The sequence below is a fragment of the Orcinus orca genome, chromosome 18, assembly GCF_937001465.1.
Source record: "Orcinus orca chromosome 18, mOrcOrc1.1, whole genome shotgun sequence".
In the NCBI taxonomy this organism is placed as follows: domain Eukaryota; kingdom Metazoa; phylum Chordata; class Mammalia; order Artiodactyla; family Delphinidae; genus Orcinus; species Orcinus orca.
The window spans coordinates 6935541-6957456 of NC_064576.1; positions in this window are offsets into that span (position 1 = coordinate 6935541).

Genomic DNA, 21916 nt, shown 5'->3' on the forward strand with positions numbered 1-21916 from the left:
CCACATTAATGCCCTTTTGGAGAACTCCCAACATTTCCCTCTTGCATTTAGAATCAAAATCCAATCTCCTTTCATGGCCCAAATGATCAGCTTCTTGCCTATGTCTCTAGCATTAGTGCCTCTCCTTCCCCATTTCTTCCTGAGTGCTAGTAACACCATTTTTTGCTGATCCCTTCAACTTGACAGTTTGTCCTCCCTTGAGGCCATTTCATTTTTATTTCCCCAGCTCCTGTATTTATCTGAATGTGTATTTTCACACTGTTGGCTTTTTTCATTCAGGCCTTACCTCCAAAATCAGAGAAGAGTTCCATGCTCATCCACTCTAAAGAAATCCTCTCTGTCCTGACACTAGCACATCATCTAGTCCACATTCTCCATAACACAAGGACTCTTTGAAATATTTATTGATATATTAATTATTGTATATGTATATGTCTCCCCACATTTATACAGTATGTGTCATATTTATATATTATTCATATATTATATGTCTGAATCCATTAAGCTCTAGGAATACAATTACTTACCACTGTTCCCACAGGGCCAGAATATAGTCAGCATTTAAATATTTGTTGAATAAATACTGCTTTTGAGGACTGCTGCCTTCATTTGTAAAATGTGATATAATAGCCTCCACGTTACAGCAAGATTTGTAAGGATTAGCTCTATCTCAGAAACACCTACTGTAAAGAGAGATGCTACAGAAAAAGCTACAGAGATATACAGAGATGCTACAGAAAGTGCTACAGAGATGCTACAGATATACTCCTTGGTTCCAAAGTCTTCGGCATAAAGTCTTTTACCAAAAGCTTGCCACTCCACAGGTTGATTCATCTTTCCCTGATCATCGTACTCGCCATACAGCATAAGAAACATATAAAATCTGAGTGGCAACATTCAGGCTATATTCCACGTTTCCTTTATTTTCTACTGTATAGAAAATATATTTTATTCATGGATATATTTTATTCACTGTTACCTCCCAGATTTATCTCTAGTTAACCCTGTGGGTGGATGCTCTAATTAATGCTACTTAACACTTTTCCTTTTACAATTGACTAGAAAGTAGTTACTCTAAGATAAACATTTGCTTAATTTATGAGAAAAATAACACTTACAAGACAAAAATTTGACTTATGAAAAATGTTACCCCAAGATCTCTTTAAAAGGCTAGCTTCATTAGAGCATGTAAAACATGTTTCTTTATGAAATACAGCAGTGCAGGGATTCCATAAGCAAGATATATTTGCACTAAGGGTTCCAGCATAGATACAAGGTCCTCAGGAAGCCAAACTAAAGGAAAAATCATTGGACCTTCAACCAGGCATTTCAATCACTCAGAAAAACAGAAGTAATAAGTGTGCTCATTTCCTAGGGATTGAGAGGATGAATTCAAATGTTTTGTATCCATCTTAGTGCATTGCTAGCTCATGGTAAGAAACGAGATTAGTTGGAATGAAAACTACCAAAAAGTCAAACATTACATGTGCATATAAATACTTAGATAATATGTTCCTGTATTAACATAATCTCCCATTTCTTCCTGGTACCCATCATTTTCTTTGCTCTTTTCAGATAGTAAAAAAGCTTTCCATATGTGTTGTTCCAGGGTAAATAAAAGATAGCTAAGAATAAATATTCATATTTTGGGTTTTGTTTTGTTTTGCCTTTACATGAGGTAAACATTCTAAGTAGGCATAAAACTCATAGCAAAAGCAGCACCAACACTCTTGATGCGACAGACAAATCTGTGTTATCAGTTTCTCACTGAACCTACCTCTTTTTCTTTCTGGGCACAGAGATAGAGTATGTCGTCTAGCCTCCCCCGTTATTAGGCATGACCATGCGCCTGATATAAACCACTCTGAAGCTGGACCCATAAAAATGTTTCTCACAATCCTCTACTCTGTCTCTACAACATACCATCCAGCAGGCTGGATGCGAAAGCTTGGGGCAAACATGGAAGCCACCTACTGAAGAAGATAAAGCCTCCGTTTGCTGAGATCCTAACCCTCTCCATCATGTAGAAGAAGCTCCCTTGCTTCTGGACACCCTCACTCCCCTCATCCTGATTCGACTTGATATGAATTAGAAATAACTTTCTATTTATCTTCAGTCACTGGGGTTTCTGGGTTGGACTGTCCCTGGTGCTAATGTCGTTTTTGCAATGGGATATACAAAACCCGTTTTTCTTCAGAGAGCCAAGCATTTTGGAGAACAGACAACAGAGCTTACAGAACTCAGAGGAAGATGGTATTGGTTGGATGGAAACTGTGTGATTAGAACTCAAATACCTGTTGGTGAGTGAGACATGGTTTAGTATTTCAAGCTGCAGAGTCAAGCTCAGAAAGGGGATGAGAATGAATTTACAGAAAATATGAGTGATTCTAGAGCATAGAGAAGCATGTATTAATGTCCTGGGGTGTAGCCTAAAGACACTGCAAGTTACTTCTCTGTGTCCCATGTCCAGCATTCTCCTAAACAGTAGAGGATCAATGGCTGGAGAGGAATTTGGGGTGGGTGATCCTCCCTGGGTAGCTTCTCTGTGCCTCATGCTCTCCAGAGCAGTGAGAGGGACTGGTTGCAAGTGTCCTATGTTCTGAGGAGGTGTGAAGAGAGAGGTGTGTGGGCCAGATGTGGCCTTGCAGGGGGGATGGACAGAATGGAGAATTATCTGTGTGGAAGGACAGGGTTCTGCCATACTTTGCAAGTGGAGAAGAGGGGAAACACCCTTCCAGACAAACAGAAGTGCAGAAGACTCTTGCTGAAGTGTTTAAGTTAAGTTAAATTAAGTGTTAAATTAAGTTATTCATATGGGACATTTTGGTATGATTTTCTTTGAATATATTAAATAATATTGGAATGACCCTATGATCATACCCTTTGCATTTTAATTCTTGATGCTGACAACATTGGAGTACTTTACGTTTTATTTAAAAAATTAAGAGAGTCCAGTGTCCTCTTACATCGTATGCGCTTTTCACTTAACGGTTCATGGCGCACCTTTTACCTATTCACCTGAATGTCGATTATCACAGAAACATGAACTAAAGATATTCATTCACTTCCTAAGTAAAACCACAGGCGTGGGCACATCAATATTGGAAATAGAAAGTCTCTAAGTTAAGCCAATATCTGTGGAACAGAAATCTTGAACCAAGTCCTAAAATTGCTAAACATGGGCTCCTGCAGATTGCCAGAAGGAAGAGTAGACATAATGTTGAGACCTTAGTCAAGAATACCTTGGTCTTTATTTAGCAATGCTTGGCAAGCCTGAGTCAGTAGTTGCTGGAAAAGTTTCCAATGGAAGGCAGAGGTTTGTGCATAAAAATTAACTATAAACCAAGTAGTCTTCGTAATATGCTCTTGATCTATGGTTTATTTGTTTTTATAAATAAAATATATTGCAAAAAATCAGGGTTTCTAATTCACTTAGATGTAATTTTGTCTCATTTTAGGGGAAAAAAGACTTTCATTTGTTAAATTATGAGCAGTTGGAAATACCATCGCTTAGCAAGGCCCTAAATTACATGCAGACCTCCCTCTTGGAGAAATATGAGATCCCCAAGAGCAGATAAGCATTGGTAGGACAAATTCATACAGAGGGATACGTTTAAGGGGTGAGTTGACTGAACAGAGAGACTGGAAGGACACTTGGAAGGTACTTGTTAGAATTAAATGATGACAAAGAAAAAAAAGACTATGCATGCCTAGATTTCGAAAACTAAGAGATTTCTCACAAAAGAGGGAAATAAAACACACAAAAAATGAGCTGCTACCAAAGAAGACAGACTGTATTTATAATCACTTTGTTTTTAAGGACCCAAACCTAAGTGGCCATCATGTGGATACTTCTGAGAGGTGAAGGGCCAGAGGGTAGGAGGATTCCTGCTTCATACTGAAACAAGTAATAGTTTGCATAGTCCTAACAGAAATGGGTAGGTGCTGGTTTTTAAAGTTGACTTTATCGACGAGTTCTGTGTTGATTCTTCACGGTGGCTTCCTAAATAGCAGCAGCTGGTTATCACTGTGAGAATAAAGGTGATAAATGAAATACACAAACCCCGTAGTGTTGTGCCCGGCATAGGGTCAGTGATAAATAGACGGCGATTCTCTTCTCTCCACTCCCAGATTCCACTAGATGATGTGTTTGCAATTCCAGATAAAGATAAGGATGGTGGTCTTACACTCGACCAAGTCAAAATTTAAATTCTACTTAGTTCATGATATAAAGACTTTCTAAACAACGCTTGGAGTTAGCCACTTGTGTTTACTCAACCTTATCCAAATTGAAGCCCGCGGCATTCAAACGTGATGACATAATCTAAAAGCACAGTTCATCCATAGGTTGAGTGAGTCACACATTCCCATTGAAGAAGCTACTCTGTGGGAGTCATAAGGCATTGGGGGAAATTATACCTACCGCCTACCTTAAGATTTAATGATAAAATGTACTAACTTCTTTTTTCAAATATGCATCAAATAAGTGCAATTTTGGTGGAATTTTCCAAAGGACTGTAAAGATCTATTTAATCTGCTATTAAGGGGAGGAGAAAGCTCAACATCAACTAGGGTATATTTTAAGTAATTGGCTCCCCAGATGTTACAGAAGAGCAACAGATCCTGACCAACCCAACAAAACAAGGTTGATATTACCAATCTCAGTAAAAATGCCCATAGACTTCTTTTCACCTCCTTAACCATTACAATTCCCATAAACGTTACACAGTCAATGCTTGCAGAAACAATAGTTCTGGAATTCGTTCTGTTCCATGTAGGGTGAATTTACCTTTTTTCCAAGTATGAAAAATTAAATATTTATGGAGCTTTGGGCTTCATCAAAGGGCATTGAGGTCAGACTAGAGGTGAGGCAATGGACATAGATCCCTGTACCTTACTAAGTTTCCTTCTTTCCATAGATTTGAATAAATCCAGAGTAATGTGTGTAGGTATTCTTGGAGAATTTTTTTTTTTAAATAAGAAACAAAGGACAAAGAGATGTAGAAAGAGGGCTTGCAATGTTTCATTTGTCTACAACCATTACCTACACAACTGAATGAGAAGGCTTCATTACAAAAATTCAGTGTAAATCATATTAATAGTAACCAGGAACATGTTGATTAAAGTTTTGGTTTTTTTTTTTAATTTTCCTTTTCTCATTAAGATGAATAGTTTTCAGAATATGGTTGCATTTTCCCCCATGCCTATTTCTTTATTTGCAGTCTCCGTTGATCTGTTCTGGATATTTTTAGATCATAAAAAAATAGAGAGAGAAAGAAATTTAAAGTACTCAGCAGGCAGAGAACTCAAACAGCGACGTCTTACTTCACCTACTTCTTTACGTAATTTTTAAGTTAGGTTCCTGCTGTTCTCGTAAGTGTTTCGACTTTAGAATTCTTGCCAACACAGACAGACTACTGACAAGGAAATATCACAAGAGCATTTCTTTTTAATTTACTTCCTAATAACTGGATTCAGTGTAGAAGCTGGAGACAAGTGAAATACGGGCAGAAACAATGTCCACTAGGGAAAAAGAAGTGAGAGAAAACTATTCTTTGCAATTCTCTAGATTTCTTCACTATATATGCCAAAGGTTTTAGTTCTCTCCTGGCCACATTTGGCAAACGTGGACCTGCTGATCATAACAGGAAGATACTAGGATAAAGTTTGTCTTTCTACGTTCCTGGGAAATTCCCTAACTTGTTTTCATTACTGTAATAATGAGGTTATTTATTAGGACTGAGCAGAGATTATTAGCTATTCTCTGGAAAGTATTGTATAGTTATTACCCTAAAAATTCCTTCATTGATTCCCCAAGTTAAACAAAAAGCATGATAGAATTATTTTTTAATACCCCAATATTTAATACACTTAACAGCTCTTTCTGCTACTCAATTCAAAATTGAAATGACAGCAAATTAGAAAGAAGGTCATTTGGGAAACATACACACACTAAAGGGAATTTCCAATTTGCAGCCATTTCCTTTTCGCAACTCAATTATTAGGAACTTGGAATATATAATTTTTAAAATGCAGTGGTGTTATTTCACAAGAAGTTTGCTTTCCCTTCATAAATTGAAGTATCTACTCAAAAGGGAATTTAATAAAGAGAAAATGTCTCTAAAATGTTAACTTAGGGATATCTAATGGCATTCCAAAGTGGAAATGGGGCCTCACTCTAATAGAACCTTTGTGAGAGGTTCTGGGTGATGACCTGGGGATTTCCGGTGACCTTGGATTGGAATCAGAGCTGTCTCCCTGTTAGAAATCCGAGGAGAAAACCCACGCCTCTTCTGTGGAGGAAAAAGCAGCACTGTACTGCCTGGTGGCTTTCTCTCCTTTCCTTTCTTCTTTCTCTTTCACTTCGTTAAGGAAGGTATATTTGTTTTTTATTGCTGTTGTATCAAATTGCCACAAACTTAGTGGCTTAAAACAGCACTCATGTACGATCTTGCAGGTCTGTAGGTCAGAGTCCAGGATGTTAGACCTGGTTCCCGGCTCAGGGTCCCTTAAGGCTGAAGTTAGGGTTCAGCTGACTGCACTGCTGCCTGGGGCCCCCAGCCTTCTTCCAGCTCCTGTCTGCTACGGCCAGAGCTCAGCTCCGTGAGACTATAGGACTTGAGACCCTTGTATCCTTGCTGGCTGTCAGCCAGGGCTGCTCTCAATTCCTGAGCCCACCCTCATAACAAGGCAGCAGGCAACGCCTCACCCTTGGAATCTCTCTGACCTCTGTATCTAGCCAGAGACAACCTGTGCTTGTTAAGCACTCCCATGACTGAGCAGTGTCTTCTCCACACTTTAAGGTGAGCTCACTTGGGACCTTAATTACATCTGTAAAAATACCTTCCCAGAAGCACCTAAATGAGTGTTTCACTGAATAACCACAGATGAGACTCTTGCAGGCCATCTTTAGAATCTTCCCACGGCAGGAAGTTAGCGCCTCCTGTGGGCGATCGTTGCCTTGCTGGCTGACCTTTTAATTGTCCTTCCCTGATACTTTCCTTTGATCTTTTCCAAAGAAACATTATGTTCTCTCTCCTCTAATCTTGAAAAAATATGCATCATCTTCATGATAGTCTCCTTTTTTTTTTTTTCTGGAATGAAGACTATAAACAGCATGTGGAAAACAATCAATAAAACCTCCTAATAAAGGCTGCCCTTGGTATTTCTTTGTATATACATACAAATGTAAGCAAATACGGTTAAATTCTTGTCTTTCTTGCTCCGGTACAGGTTTCCTTAGCCTCATCTTCCAAATTCCCAGAGCCTTCACTTTTCTCTAAGAGTAACTGACTCTAAACCCTGGTTATCTAAGACAGCTCAGGTTTAGAGAACATTTTCTCTTATCCCATTTTGCATTTTCAATTTTTTAAGGAACATCTGCTATTCAGTAAGCTTTAAGCATCAAAAGCCTGGGTCAAAATCTCTGATTTTTTTCTCATAATTACTTTTTCAGGGTTTCTTCTGAAACAGCAGGATGGGCAGCAGGTACCACGTCCCTCACCGGGGCAGGAGAGCGGCTGGATACACTTTATAACCCTTCTACCTTTACCTCTCTTGCTCTCTTGTACTTTCATTTACAGACCCGCCTCCTTTCTCTTGCTGAAACCGAGACTTAGAAGAAGCAGGGCCAGTGCCCAGCAATCATTAGGACAGGAGTCCATTTTCTGCTAACGGTAGGTCGGGCTAATTTTATGGACTTTTTTGGCCCCCAGCTTTGCTCACACCCACTGTGGAGCCTCCCCTATAGCAGCTGTTTATGAATCATGGTGTTTCACTGAATAACCTTTGTATTCCAGGGTGAGGCTTCTTAAGGAGGTTTGCCCCGCCTAGACCCCACTGAAACCAACACACCGTCTTCTGACACGTTTTATTGTCACACTCACACCCAGCATGACTTTAGGAAAGTAAACAAGAGCCTGCCTGTCTTTGCAACGATCACGCACGCCAAACACAGCATCGCCAACAGGGTCCACTTAAAATGGGAACAGTAACTGCTCAGAAACTTTGAAATACTATTCATCTCTGCACTCAGCTTCTTTTTCCTCTATTTCTGCTTTATTTTTTAATTAATTATCTTTTTACTGGAGTCGAGTTGATTTACAATGCTGTGTTAGTTTCTGCTGTGCAGCAAAGCGAGTCAGTTGTACATATACATATATCCCTCCCCTCCCATTTCTGTGTTGTTGTTGTTGTTTTAATCCTTTACTTTCCCTCCTGTTCTTGTAAGTCAGAAAACAAAATCTCAGTTCTGGTACTGGTGCATGATTTGAGTAGGGACGCATTTCCCAAGCACCTGGGACTAGACCAGGATAAAAGTCAGAGGAAGAAAATAAGGCTTCTAAGAGGGAGAATGAAGAAGGGGGTGTCTGAGAGGCATGTGTTGTCTTGCGTGGCCTCAAGCTGCAGAAATTTGCTGTGAGGCCCTTTATAGCTCCAACAAGTACCGACCCAGTTTTGACAGTTGGGGGAGAGTTTGGGGGTAACTTTATGTTAGCTTTGTAATATAATCATCTCAGGAGACTGTCATTATTATAACATGTGCTTCTTTTGCTGGCAATATCTTTCCCTTCTGAATTTTTGTTCTGTTCTTTTATCACTTTTAAAATCACATAAAGACACACACACACACGCACACACACAAACACACTGTGAGTTCTGCAGAGATCTGCTCCTTCACTTCAGTGGCTGAAATTCATTGTCGAGTGGATTAACTCAGGGAAACATTTAGGTAAGGAGCTCCCACTGGTGGTGGACGAAACTTCGCCATCCTCATAAAATGCCTCTCCTTATTAGTACTCTGAGAATGTATCTCTGAGTCACAGATAAAAAGTGTGCCAAGATGGCTCTTTCACTCTGTGATGAAACAAACAAAAAATGCCATTGTTCTCTTAGGTGGCTAAGGGCATTAGTCACAGCTGATAATAACCAGAAGGTGTAGGCTGTGCGGCCAGAATTACGTTAGTAGTGATGGGCCTGAATGCACGCCACATGCACCGTTGTCAAGTAGCTTCGATGCTTTTAAACTTTGAGGGCTTCCAAAGCTACCGCTGCAAACCCTGCAGCAATCTCAGCTTAGAACAAACTTTATTGCCTTCATTACTAGTTTTACTTTCAACCAGAGAAAGCGTGGCTTTTCAAAGTCTAAGCTTCCCTAAACTGCTTTTGAGGAAGAGCAGGGATTTACTGCATTTGAGATTAATCGTCAAATACTTAATTTGGCTATGGAATTGAGTCACGTGATTGGCAGGAACTGGCAGCATGGGTCACTGAGGCAGACATAAATGCCTCCTTTGTTACAGGGTCCTCCCTTTACGTCATACATGTCCACAAATAGTATTTCAGCAGCAACATTGCAAGCGACCATCTTTATTGCAATCACCAAGAATGCGTTCATTTGAATTTGTTAACAGATACAGAGCCTAGGTGACAAAAATAATAGAAGGGAAACATTGTTGGTGGTCGATGGGAGAAAAGTGTAGGTTCTTCTTCTAACTGGTGTCTTCAGTTAAGGTATTTTGATACACCTGTCCAAAAAGACTTTGAGAACGGGAAAAGATAGAGCTGGTATACAGTGACACTATGCGGAACACTTTCAAAGAAAGGAGAGAGGCAATTAGGTAATGAGGCCAAAAGTGAAATTCCATATTCAACTTACTTTGAAATGCAGAGCTCAGGTCCTTTTGTAATCAGAGCTCAGTACAAAATTTCCGTTGGATATGCTCATGTTCTTGGTTAGGTAAACCTTCAACAGGAAGACTTGAATCCTGCCCTTTAGATCACACTGCCAGCTTGTGATGACCCCTGCAATGAGACTTTATTAAATGTACAAAATATTTTTGCTCTGTTACTCTTAGAGTCTAAAAGTCACAAGACTGTGTGGCATACGTAATGGCTTAGTTAAGTTAATTTAAGGTATAGTTTCAAGGTGAACTGCACCGTCTCCTTCATGATCACTAGTAGTTTGAGCTCCCATGTTCCATACCTGTTTTATAAATACCGTGTCTATCTCCTTAAATTACTGAGACCCAAAAAGGGAAATCAGGAAGATGGAAAGGGCAGTGAAGACCACGGTTGGGAGAGATCAGTTGGGAAGACTTAACTGGGGGAAAAAAAGACATCTTTTTTCTTTTAAAGCATATTTTCTAGCATTGCCTGGTATTCTAGCATTGCCTGGTCCTCCCCTCTTTTTAATTTGGCTCATTTGCTCATTGCTGAGTTTAAACTTCATGTGATAAGTACCATACACGGCACGCACATGCATGTAGCTCATCACGCACCACGCATGACTGGCAAGGTTGTTCCAAAGAAGCTGCAGCAGGACCGAATACAGGGGCCAATACAAGGGTCATGAGGGCCAAGAAAGATCACTTCTTATTCTTTGAACCTTCCTGTAGTCAGAGAAACACAAAGCAGAAAGCAAATAATACCTGCAAAAGTATCAACACCTTCTCCCTGGCAGGCTTGCTGCCACGGGGTCAGCAGCCAACACAGTTCTCTCCCTGACACGTTAAATACGGGACCAAGGTTTAAAAGGTGGGGAAGTGGGTCACAGGGTAGACTGGCTTTCCCAGGCAACTGGCTTTGCTCTTAGCAGTGCCCTCTGTTGCCCAAAAAGGGCGACACAGCAGCAACTTCAATGTCATGTCAAGAAGGCCATAATTGGGCTTCCCTGGTGGCGCAGTGGTTGAGAGTCTGCCTGCCGAGGCAGGGGACACGGGTTCGTGACCCGGTCCGGAAGGATCCCGCATGCCGCGGAGCGGCTGGGCCCGTGAACCATGGCCGCTGAGCCTGCGCGTCTGGAGCCTGTGCTCTGCAGCCGGAGAGTCCACAACAGTGAGAGGCCCACGTACCGCAAAAAAAAAAAAAAAAAAAAAGGCCATAATTATGGACGCCTTTTTATGGAATGCACTCTTTTCCAAAGAGTTTAGAATGTACTGAAACTTGATTGAATATGAATTGGGGTTCGTGGCCGCGCACACACTCACATATACATATTTGTGTATATATTATTTTCATAGCTGTCACTCGAGTTCTCAGAAAAGAGATGTCTTTGTTTAGGCAAATGCATTGCCAAGCACTTAGAATTTGGAGAGGGTGATTCTAAAATTAAGGGCTTAAGGGAGACAGCAGAGATAGATAAATTAAACAGAAATCAGGGGATGCCAAAGAGAGAAGTGAAAAAAGGGGGTAGGCAGGATGGCAGGAGACTGCAAATTACAGAGTCGAGTACTCAGAAATAATGTCCCCTTAGAGGAACAGCAAATGGGATTTTAAGAAGAGTGAACTCTGCTACGTCAACACGACTTGTATAGAATGTTTTTTTAAAATATAGTTCATAATGGGTAAGGTATTAAGTTTCAAAAGAAATGTGAAAAGACTCATTTGTTCTCCTGTCTTGAGGCAATGGAGGAAAGGAGGCTAAGTTTCAGTTCTGGGCTAGGAAAGAAACAAGAAAATAGCTGCAGAGAAACTTGGAACCAGAAGTTACCTTGTATATATCAATTTCTGAGATGTTACAGAATTCTTGGGCAGGGCAAGAGACTTTTTCCAAGAATTCAGGTAGAAGTTGGTTTGATTTAAATTGACCAAAATACCAAAGGACTAGGAAACCATTGCTAATGTCTGGGTAATTAATGATTTACTGATATAGAGAGTGTAAATATTTTAAATGAAAGCAGAAACCAACTCATCTTTTTATTGATCATAAAATTCATCCCTACCTTTCCCTACAAAAACCCCCCATACACCTATACACTGAATTGACGGAGAATGCTGTGATGTTTCTCCTTCCATTCTTGGGCGAATGAGGTAGCTTACACAGGATTTCTGAATGTTTTAGCCCATTACAGGGCATAACCTAGAACACTGAGGGATACCTAGACAGAACCAGCAGAGCAGGTTACCAGAAGGTGATGATTTCTACACAGCACATAGGATTTTTTTCTCCAAAGAGGTCAGTGAGATGGGGAAAGACTCTGTAAAACATTTTTCTGTTTCACAGGAAAGAGCAAACAAACGGATCATTTTCCCTGCAAGTCTTTGTTATACCTAGTCAGACACATCAGTAAAAATAGAAAAGTATGTAAAAATTGTGTGGTCCAACCTCGTCACCTCAAAGATAAGAAAGCAAAGGCCAGAGACGTCGAGTGACTAGTTCATACAAGTTTGGGAGTTTGAGAGGATTGTATAGTTAGACACATAGAGTGCTTTCAATTGATGGCGATTTATCATATTTTTGCTTTAAATATCTTTGTGAAATACAATATAGTAATCCAATAAGAGCTTTTTTGCAACTGCAAATAAAATTCAACTTGTTTCCCATCAATGTTTACTAAAAAGTAGGTTCTGCTTTTTACAGTGATGTAGAGGATATGCATTCATACGCACACACTTACGCACACAACTACCCACATACCCTGCCCAAGTATCATTATCTCATTGGAGTAATTTAGAAGGAACAATGTATAGAAGATCTCAAAGTCACATGCTCTACGTGAATTGTGGTAGATATAGTTTTAGGGGCAAACAAAATAACTGGGGAAAATACAAGTAGAAGCTTTATGAAAGTATATTCTAGAGGTTCAGTGGCTGATAAAATAAAAAGGTAACACATTTATCCCCCATTACAAAAGTTCCCCACCCCATTGGTCTTGTTTTTTGTTCATGCTCCCATGATTTTCACAAGAGCTGAACTTTGAAACCCAGTATCATTTATATTCCTCCCATTCCAACTTCTTATTTCCAAATATTTTTTAAACATGACTTACTTTTCTAAAAAAAAAAAAAAACAGAAACAAATACAAGCCCCCCAAAACCAAAAAAACAAAACACAGCAATATCTACTCTCCTTTTCTAAATCAAGTCCTTTTGCTTTAAACCTGGAACATCACAACAGACTTCCCACTGACACTCTTATCTCCAGATTCTTCCCCTTTAGCGGTTCTGTCTATGGCACGGGGATCGTATTGCCTCATTCACTGTTAATTCCTGGCCCGTGAACACTGTCTGGAACAGGGGAAAAGTCATTATTTTCTTAACATGTGATTTTACAGACACTTGCCTGGTTAATTCACCTAAATTTCTGTAATATCACTGTGGTGTCTACAAACCGTCCATTGCCCCTCATTGTGGATGTCATAAACTATATATTTTTTTAACTTGGATTTTTTACCATCTCCTCTCCTGTCTTGGCAATGTGGTCTCAATTTACCTTTCCTTTAATCCTCAACATGCCCTTAGTTCTTGCTTCCACGTATATCTTTGATGATGCCACCTTTGTGCGTGAGGACTGCACTCCCTATGCTTTATCTGTCTCGGATGAGACCTGGCAACACCATCTCTCTCGAAACGTCCTCATACGCAAGCCCCCCACGTCCATGCCCTCCTTGACCTTCTCTCCCATAGATGGCTCACATCCTCTGCCTCCTTTCTTAGTTACGGTACCACTTCTTCCCATCTCTGGGTGGCAGGACTTCTACTCCTTGTGTTTCTTTTCGTCTCCACCCCCCAACCATTCATCAGTGCTGCTGTATTACTTTTTACCACCTTTACTTTCACTTTTTACAATTTTTACATCAATTCCTCTCTAACTTCAGGGATGCATTGTGTGCTGTCTGAACTATGAAGCTATCTTTAATCTCTGCTCACTCGGGACCGCTTCCCTCTCTGCTGCTTAGCACTGGGTTGGGCCCTGGGAAACAAAGGAAGAAAGAAAATCATGTCTCTGCCCACCAGGGTCATAGGTGCTTTCATGAGAGAGACAGCCAAGCGTGCTGGTGGATATTAGTCACGGGCTCCCTAACGCCATCTTCTTTAGTTTATCTTCTGTCCTATTGTAACCGAAAGTGGGGTCAGCCTGTTCGCCACTCAACAGCCAATAAAGAGGCCAGGTTGGTGGAAAGGAAAGTTTGCTTTATTTCGGATGCTGGCAACGGGGGTGAAGGCGGACTCCTGTGCAAAGGCTGACAATCAGGGGGCAAGAACTTTTCTAGGCGGAGGGAGGGGCTCCATGCAGAAACAGTACAGGCAGCTCCGACCGTCATCTTGACATTGGCCACTGGTGGTCTGACCAGCGTCATCTTGATTGTTTTAGGTACAGTTAATCTTCATTTCCAGAGTCGGTTTGTTCCCATTTCCTTGAGGCCAGTTCTCGGAATTGTGGCAGCTTATGTCATGGCTACAGTCTGGTCATCGTGTAGTTAACGTCTTCCACCTGGAGTGGGTTTCAGTGTCTGTAGACAGCTCACAGGACATGGCTCAGAATATTATCTGCAGCCCCTGAGGAGGAACTAAAGGTCCTTAACTTTGCTTAATGACTAAACTATTATTATTTGGTCTCCTTGGACTGTTTTCCTTTGTTTCTGCATTTTCTCACTTTTCTGATTAAACGTACTTTTTAGCTAAAGATTTTCCACAGGCAAAGGCAGGGTGAGGACATGGGGGAGAAGGACCATAGGGCCCTGCTTCGTTTCACTATCAGAGTCCTAGTTTCCCTCAATGTATGCACTCTTAATGACAAATATGTCACTTCCTGCATCGAGATGGTGGTGGAGGGTAGACATTCACTGCTTCATAGTTTGAATAGCTACTTGAGATCATAGGGATACATTTTTTAATAGACAATTTTTATGTGGAGACAATGACACCTGGAGGCAATGACATTATAATATAATGAAAGAGAGGGGACTGGAAACGCCTTCCCGCCCTCAGGGAAACTTTCAGATGGCTTGCACACCCCAAAAAATATTTACCCCATAGTATCTAATCAGTGACTTGTAACAATTAGATCTTGGTTTTTGTTTGTTTTTTTCATACTGAAATCTTTTAAACAAGTGATTGTTGATATACCTTCTTTTATTTTTAGCTTCTTTTTTAAAAAATTAAATTAAATTTTATTTATTTATTTTTTAAATTTACCATACTCTTTGTGTGTGCGTGTGTGTGTGTGTGTATTGTTTGATTGTTTTATCTGAGGGACCACATTGTGCTATGGATATATTTAATAGTATGTTTCTATATTTTATTTATTTATTTTGTTTTTTTAATTTAATTTTTATTAGAGTATAGTTGCTTCACAATGTTGTGTTAGTTTCTACTGTACAGCAAAGTGAATCAGCTATACGTATAAATATATCCTCTCTTTTTTGGATTTCCTTCCCATTTAGGTCACCACAGAGAACTGAGTAGAGTTCCCTGTGCTATACAGTAGGTTCTCAGTTATCTGTCTTATACATAGTATCAATAGTGTATATATGTCAATCCCAGTCTCCCAGTTCATCTCACCCTTCCTTCCCCCTTGGTATCCATATGTTTCTCTCTACATCTGTGTCTCTATTTCTGCTTTGTAAATAAGATTTTCTATACCAGTTTTTTTCGGATTCCACATATGAACGTTAATATACGATATTTATTTTTCTCTTTCTGACTTACTTCACTCTGTATGACAGTCTCTAGGTGCATCCACGTCTCCATAAATGACCCAATTTCATTCCTTTTATGGCTGAGTAATATTCCATTGTATATACGTACCACATCTTCTTTATCCACTCCTCTGCTGATGGACGTATAGGTTGCTTCCATGTCCTGGCTATTGTAAATAGAGTTGCAATGAACATTTTGGTACATGACTCTTTTTGAATTATGGTTTTCTCAGGGTATATGCCCAGTAGTGGGATTGCTGGGTCCTATGGTAGTTCTATATTTAGTTTTTTAAGGAACCTCCATACTGTTCTCCATAGTGGCTGCATCAATTTACATTCCCACCAACAGTGCAGGAGGGTTCCCTTTTCTCCACACCCTCTCCAGCAGTTATTGTTTGTAGATTTTGACCATCACTTGGCTTGTGGGATCTTAGCTCCCCAACCAAAGATTGAACCCACGCCCACGGCAGTGAAAGCACAGAGCCTTAACCACTGGATTGCCAGAGAATTCCCTCTTTCTTCTTCTTTTAAAACTGCTTCATCAAAACAAGTTTTTTCACACATTCAGAAAGCATCTAAAAGACAGGAAAAATTATTTGCTTTTCCTTTGCTCCAACATCTTCTGGAAAGGTATGGCCAGGAGTCTGTGTCAAGCAAAAGAAATTATTTTTAAAATACAAAAGAAGAAGAGAATGAGACGAGGAATGCCATGATACCTATTTCCAGAGTTCAGGGACAGAGTTCTGCAGTCTTAGATAAGCAGTTTAAATATGAGTAGAGTTACAACGCACAGTAGGCTCAAATTCTTGCCAACACACAAAAACCAAAATTTTCTTCCTTGATCCTGAACAGAGGACAAAGTTTGTATTTAACAAATATGCTATGAACTGATGGAATTCATTACATATTTAGGTCCCACCTGAAGCTATTGAGACAAACAAAATCCTCCTCAGTGGTTCTGAAACAGAAACTAGAAGGGAACAGAGAGGCATTTACTTATAAAATGGAACACATTTCTTATTACAGCTTTTGCAATTTCGAATACCAAGGCTGATCAGGGCATGAATATAAACAGGATTCCTCTCATTCAGTTTACAGAGGAGACCTGCTCCTAGGTCCTACTCAAACCACCTTGCTCAATGACTGTGTGTGGTGGGGGAGAGTTTTTAACAATGTGGGCGCTTCAGAAACTGGTTTTTCTCTGAGAGCAAATGCTCAGCGACAATAGATTTTTTTTTAACATCTTTATTGGAGTATAATTGCTTTACAATTGTGTGTTAGTTTCTGCTTTATAAAAAAGTGAATCAGCTATACATATACGTATGTCCCCATATCTCCTCCCTCTTGCGTTTCCCTCCCACCCTTCCTATCCCACCCCTCTAGGTGGTCACAAAGCAAAGAGCTGATCTCCCTGTGCTATGTGGCTGCTTCCCACTAGCTATCTATCTTACGTTTGGTAGTGTATATATGTCCATGCTACTCTCTCACTTTGTCCCAGCTTACCCTTCCCCCTCCCCGTGTCCTCAAGTCCATTCTCTAGTAGGTCTGTGTATTTATTTCCATCTTGCCCCTAGGTTCTTCATGACCATTTTTTTTTTTTTTTAGATTCCATATATATGTGTTAGCATATGGTGTTTGTTTCTCTCTTTCTGGCTCATTTCACTCTGTATGACAGACTGTAGGTCCATTCACCTCACTACAGATAACTCAATTTTTCTTTTTATAGCTGAATAATATTCCATTGTATATATGTGCCACATCTTCTTTATCCATTCATCTGTCAATGGACACTTAGGTTGCTTCCATATCCTGGCTATTGTAAGTAGAGCTTCAATGAACATTGTGGTACATGACTCTTTTTGAATTATGGTTTTCTCAGGGTATATGCCCAGTAGTGGGATTCCTGGGTCGCATGGTAGTTCTATTTTTAGTTTTTTAAGGAACCTCCATACTGTTCTCCATAGTGGCTGTATCAATTTACATTCCCACCAACAGTGCAAGAGGGTTCCCTTTTCTCCACACCCTCTCCAGCATTTTTTGTTTGTAGATTTTTTGATGATGGCCATTCTGACCGGTGTGAGATGATATCTAATTGTAGTTTTGATTTGCATTTCTCTGATGATTAATGACGTTGAGCATTCCTTCATGTGTTTGTTGGCAATCTGTATATCTTCTTTGGAGAAATGTCTATTTAGGTCTTCTGCCCATTTTTGGATTGGGTTGTTTGTTTTTTTGATATTGAGCTGCATGAGCTGCTTGTAAATTTTGGAGATTAATCCTTTGTCAGTTGCTTCATTTGCAAATATTTTCTCCTATTCTGAGGGCTGTCTTTTTGCCTTGTGTATGGTTTCCTTTGCTGTGTAGAAGCTTTGAAGTTTCATTAGGTTCCATTTGTTTATTTTTGTTTTTATTTCCATTTCTCTAGGAGGTGGGTCAAAAAGGATCTTGCTGTCATTTATGTCATAGAGTGCTCTGCCTATGTTTTCCTCTAAGAGTTTTATAGTTTCTGGCCTTACATTCAGGTTTTTAATCCATTTTGAGTTTGTTTTTGTGTATGGTGTTAGGGAGTGTTCTAATTTCATTATTTTACATGTAGCTGTCCAGTTTTCCCAGCATCACTTATTGAAGAAGCTGTCTTTTCTCCAATGTATATTCTTGCCTCCTTTATCAAAGATAAGGTGACCATATGTGCATGGGTTTATCTCTGGGTTTTCTATCCTGTTCCATTGATCTATATTTCTGTTTTTGTGCCAGTACCATACTGTCTTGATTACCGTAGCTTTGTAGTATAGTCTGAAGTCAGGGAGCCTGATTCCTCCAGCTACGTTTTTCTTTCTCAAGATTGCTTTGGCTATTCGGGGTCATTTGTGTTTCCATACAAATTGTGAAATTTTTTGTTCTAGTTCTGTGAAAAATGCCATTGGTAGTTTGATAGGGATTACATTGAATCTGTAGATTGCTTTTGGTAGTATAGTCATTTTCACAATGTTGATTCTTCCAATCCAAGAACATGGTATATCTCTCCATCTATTTATATCATCTTTAATTTCTTTCATCAGTGTCTTATAATTTTCTGCATACAGGTCTTTTGTCTCCTTAGGTAGGTTTATTCCTAGGTATTTTATTCTTTTTGTTGCAATGGTAAACAAAAGCTTAGGACCAGATGGCTTCACAGGGAAATTCTATCAAACATTTAGAGAAGAGCTAACACCTATTTCTCAAACACTTCCAAAATATAGCAGAGGGAGGAACACTCCCAAACTCATTCTACAAGGCCACCATCACCCTGAAACCAAAAACCAGACAAAGATGTCACAAAGAAAGAAAACTACAGCCAATATCACTGATGAACATAGATGCCAAAATCCTCAGCAAAATACTAGCAAGCAGAATCCAACAGCACATTGAAAGGATCATACACCATGATCAAGTGGGGTTTATCCCAGGAATGCAAGCATTCTTCAATCTACATAAATCAATCAATATGCTACATCATATTAACAAATTGAAGGAGAAAAACCATATGATCACCTCAATAGATGCAGAGAAAGCTTTCAACATAATTCAACACCCATTTATGATAAAAAAAAAAAAAACTCTCCAGAAAGTAGGCATAGAAGGAACTTACCTCAACATAATAAAGGCAATATATGACAAACCCACAGCCAACATCATCCTCAATGGTGAAAAACTGAAAGCATTTCCACTAAGATCAGGAACAAGACAAGGTTGCCCACTCTCACCACTCTTATTCAACACAGTTTGGAAGTTTTAGCCACAGCCATCAGAGAAGAAAAAGAAATAAAAGAATCCAAATCGGAAAAGAAGAAGTAAAGCTGTCACTGTTTGCAGATGACATGATACTATACATAGAGAATCCTAAAGATGCTACCAGAAAACTATTAGAGCTAATCAATGAATTTGGTAAAGTAGCAGGATACAAAATTAATGCACAGAAACCTCTTTCATTCCTATACACTAATGATGAAAAATCTGAAAGTGAAGTTAAGAAAACACTCCCATTTACCATTGCGACAATAGATTTTTGATAACCACAAGACAGGAGACCCTCTAATAGGCTTCACTAAAGCACAGATTCGCCTGCAAAACTAAAAGGAATAGTCTGGCCAGGCTATGGCTGTGGATGAGACCCATGATTTATACTGTGAGTTGATTTCCCACCTGGGAAGAGACAGAGACAAGGACCCTGCCCCATCTTCATCACCTCCAGCTGATTTCAAGGATGGGACAAGAGGCGTTTTGGAGGAGGGGATGGGATGAAGTGACTCTTCAACACTGTTGGAATCCATTTCCTGTGCCCTTTTCATAGACAACCAGTTAACTGGTTCAGAGTCAGATGACAACGAAGAGAGGGTAAAGGGAAGACTAGTTGAGGCTCTAGCCTGGGTTTGCTCAGATATTAGCTGTATACTGTTTATTTTTTTAATGAAGTCATAACATTTTTATACTAGTGGTACCTGTGAAATAATTACTTTCCTTCGACATCAACATTTTACAGGTAAGAGTCAGATATACAGAGAGGATGAGTGACAGAGGCCAGCTCACCCAACTAGTGCACCCTGGAACCTGGCTTGTCTGTCTCTGGTTGGGTAAGTTGGATAGACACCTGATTCCCACCTGGTTCTGGGTCTCTGTCCCAGGAGCTGTGGCAATCACATGTATTAACTTATAACAACATATAGAAAAATGTACCAGAGCCATTTGAAAGCTCTGATCCCAGCGAAGCTGGTATAAAAAGCAAAGATTGGTTTGAGGAATCAAGATGATGGTGCAAATAGAAATTAAAACCTGATCAAAATGTGAAGAATTCTTGCTAGGAAACTCCTATTTACAGTGGAAATCTTACTCATTGGATGTCTCACCAGTTATTGTGAGATCAAAACAAATCAGGTCACACTTAGGAAAATTTTATGAAACTTAAAAATATAAAGTAAAATCAAAACTATTAATTCTGCAAAAATCATAATTATCACATCCTCTTAAACATTTATTGTAAGGTGGTAAAATTCTAAGTAGAATCACACTGCTATGTATGAAATTGTTAAATTTCATTTTACTTTGCCTTTGTTTTCAAGTCTGATACCCTTAATGTAGAGACATTCTGAAAAATCTCATAATAGTGGAATTTGATATCAGAAACTGCAAGTATAAGGATGATTGGCTTTACGTATTACATAGTATTTTTTATATCATTTTTCTATCATAGCAAGATTTTATATCAACACTTATCTAACAAACCTTTCTCCATGTAGAATTTTCTCACGTAAAGCAGTTTGGTTCAGATATAATTTCAGTCACACTTCCTTTCTATTTTTAACTTGTGTAACAGAGGCAGTACTTGAGAGCTATAAAATCTACATTATAAGAAAAATACGTGTAAAAGTTTTAGCAGAAAAGGAAGAGATTCATACCTGAAGTGAGATAAATAGGAAAGGAACATTTGTTTTAGTGAAATTATCCCAAATGTTGGCATACGCAGCATGCTACTTATCAATTTCCTGACCTACAATGCCAGGCTCTTTTGCTGTCATTTTTTAAAACAGAGACTACCGGGAGAAAGTGAGATCCTACTCTCTTTCCTGTTACTTTTTCCTTTCATGATGGTAGGAGGCAGCTCAGTATGGATTAACTGCTCAAAGAAAGTCATACATTTAAATCCAGTATTCCCATTTTCCTAAGAGCTCCTTTGTCAGTGAATATCTTCTACCATGAAATAAAAGAGGAAAATAAGTAGGTAAGTCTTCACACTGATTCCGAATGGATTAAAATGTTTTCAGACTATCTTATGGATAATTTCATGTGGAGAGAAGATTGCTATATAACAAGGAGACTCAGTCCAGAAAGGGGATGAGGAAGACAACTTCTTGCAGGTGCCTGATAGCACCAGTTGACGTTACAGGGTCTCCCAGGAAGGAGGCTATATGTACAGGTATTTCATGCCCTATGAGACCTACCACTGATTCTCATGTTCTTTAATTTTTCAGTCAAAAAGAGTGGGTACTTTTATTGTTATGTAAGCTATCCATTCTATTAGAGGATGCAAATGAATTGTCAATATTTAAATAACATTTCCTAATATTGCTTGAGTTTTAAATTAATAATAATATAGTCTCAAATTATTGAGTACATACCATGTGTCAAACACTACCCTATGTATTTTAGATGAAACTTCTCACTTATTTTGCAATAAAAAACCTGATAGTTAGGCAGCCTTATTATTTTCTTAGAGCCTTAGAAAGGCTCATTACCTGGAGACAATACAGAGTCAGGATTTTAAGCTAGATAGATAGATAAGCTAGATAGTCTAAGTCTGAAGCCCACCCAACTAACCATTAGACCCAGTGCTGTAACTTAGTTGTAACCTTTCCTTTTAAGTGTAAATTGCTGTTAATGAGAAGTGCACATACAAGACAAGCTTGAGATTGATAAAGTCTTCATTCTCAATTTCACTTAAATTCATAATGACTAAAAAC